At 37.1% G+C, this 2286-nt stretch overlaps 1 non-coding gene across 1 annotated transcript; it reads right to left on the bottom strand.

The window, feature by feature from the left end:
- Nucleotides 1-1984: 1984 nt before the first annotated feature.
- Nucleotides 1985-2056, bottom strand: TRNAP-UGG (transfer RNA proline (anticodon UGG)). Its single transcript has one exon. It is a non-coding gene; the product is annotated as a tRNA-Pro (tRNA).
- Nucleotides 2057-2286: the final 230 nt, after the last annotated feature.

Here is a 2286-nt window from a genome sequence, read left to right as displayed (position 1 = left end):
TTCATAATTTAGGAATTGAAAGTAATAATTCCACGATACTTCGGACCAGAACTGACCCTTGTCCTCCAATATTTTGATAAAATTTATTGATTGGCCTGTCAAAAAAAGATACCTAATTCTGAAATTCAATTAAGAAAAGGCATTTAATTTAGCAAAACACGTTGGCTTTGTCAAAAGTTTTTGAGGTGCTTTCATCCACGAAAATCGAAATTACGTCGTTAAAATACCTGGCAAAGAATATTTCTTATGCTCTATCTCAGGCAACGGTTGAAGTAAAACGTCCTCCAACCAAACATTTGCAGACGACAAAGAATCCTATTTTCATTTTTTTTAATAATCCGTCATGTGCGGTATATCTGCGCATGATTTAAAATAAATTCGTCCGTTTCACCAAGACGTTTTCCGAGATTTGATGCTTCCAAGGTCAACTGTCTTCTACCTTTCTCTCCCCATGCATTCATCAGGATTTTGAATTCATTTTCTCCATACTGAATTCGGCACGAAATCATTTACTAGGAGTGGCATTCAGGGTCTAATCCTTGTGTTCCAAATCTGTCTTCCAACTAACCGCACACATTTCCATTCAGCTATATCCCCCCAATGTGACCATGAAATACGGGAATCCACATGAGTAGTACGGCACGATTGAAAATGAAATATACATAAAACGTAATCTCCTTCCGACTACCATTTTATCTGGTATAGGGAAAGGACTCCGACTGCAAAAATTGGCGATATTAATCACACTGGAAATCATTACATTTGTCAACTATGGCATGCTCTTACATATAAACATAGAGGCCTTTCTTTCTTGCCAATAACAGTCTAGAGCTATCAATTAGCGACATTAATTTTGCTGAAATGTCTTCTCCATCGTAATTTATTTGAAAATAAATAGCAGATAATTCATTTAAAAAAAGTTTAAGATGCAAATTTTTAATTTTGCATATTCAAAATGAAACATTTTCAACAAATTTCCAGCGTTAAATACTTACAGCAATTTCGAAATCAAATGACTTTCAACCACAATAATGAATTGATTTGTTGGAACAAACATATTCTGTGCAAATGAAAATTCAATTTTCTTTCGAATGATTCGGCTACACAATATGCCGGCGGCGGCGGCAGGCTAACGCCCTTGCTTGCCAATCTTGCTCGGTCGCGGGTTCGAATCCCGCCTAGGTGGGTTTTCCTCCAACTAGAGCTTGGATGTTTGCCATTGCCTTCAATATTATGTGTAGAGATTATGTGGAAGAAGGGACTATAAAATCTTAATCACATCCCAATGAAGTCGTTAAATTAATAAATAAAATATGGAGTGCACTAATTATCGACGGGTTTAGAGGATCTCTCCCCAAGGCAAGGGATGACTTGACCACCGGAGATATTTTACAGTTGGAATTGAGTATGTTACCAAATTCTCGCATTGAGGCGTGGATTTCATCTGCTGAAAGGTACTCTGCTAAAATGCAATCTTAAAATGAGTCAAAAATAGTTTTTTTTGGTTAAGAAGAAGCGGTATTTTCATCTCTAATTCATCTATTCGTAATTATAACACGACGGCCAGCGCCATAGTATACCGCTGCACCCTACGAAATGTATGTAGACCTCAAAAGCACCTGTTTACATAATCACTCTCGATCGAATAAAACACCCTTCCTGTTCTTTGAAACATTTTTGAAATAATATGAACATTCTTTTTTATAAGCTTTTCCCATATTTATTTTTTCATAATATTCATTCAATTTTTTTCAATCGAAATTCTATCAATTTTTTTATTTTATTATTTTATTCAGCCTTAGTCAGAAACAGCACTTTTAGGCCTTTACATCGGGCTAACAGTGAAAACAATCGAGACGATTACAAATACCCAAGCCCTAGGTGGAGGAAAACCCACCCAGGCGGGAATCGAACCGGCGAACCTTGGATTGGTAGACGAGAAGGTCGCCCCGCCACCCGTCGGGGACGGCAAAATGAAAAAAATGGGCCTGTCCGGGATTTGAACCCGGGACCTCTCGCACCCAAAGCGAGAATCATACCCCTAGACCAACAGGCCACATGTTATGTGAAAAGAAATAATAAATTTATGTATTAAGGCCTCCCTTCCATAACATTCGTAGGAATGTAACACCAATATCTTGTATTGAAGGATCTCAGGTTTTCAAGTCAACGTGAACAGAGGAAAATATAAAATATCTTTTTTTTTAATCTGATCAAAATGTTCGATAAAATCGATTCGCAAATGGAAAATTAAAACGTGACAGCTGAACTTAGTACTTATTGAAG

Source organism: Hetaerina americana, unplaced genomic scaffold, assembly GCF_022747635.1.
Source record: "Hetaerina americana unplaced genomic scaffold, ioHetAmer1.1.p SCAF_19, whole genome shotgun sequence".
In the NCBI taxonomy this organism is placed as follows: Eukaryota; Metazoa; Arthropoda; class Insecta; order Odonata; family Calopterygidae; genus Hetaerina; species Hetaerina americana.
The sequence above is the reverse complement of the archived record's forward strand: the minus strand, read 5'-3'. Positions and strand labels throughout refer to the sequence as shown.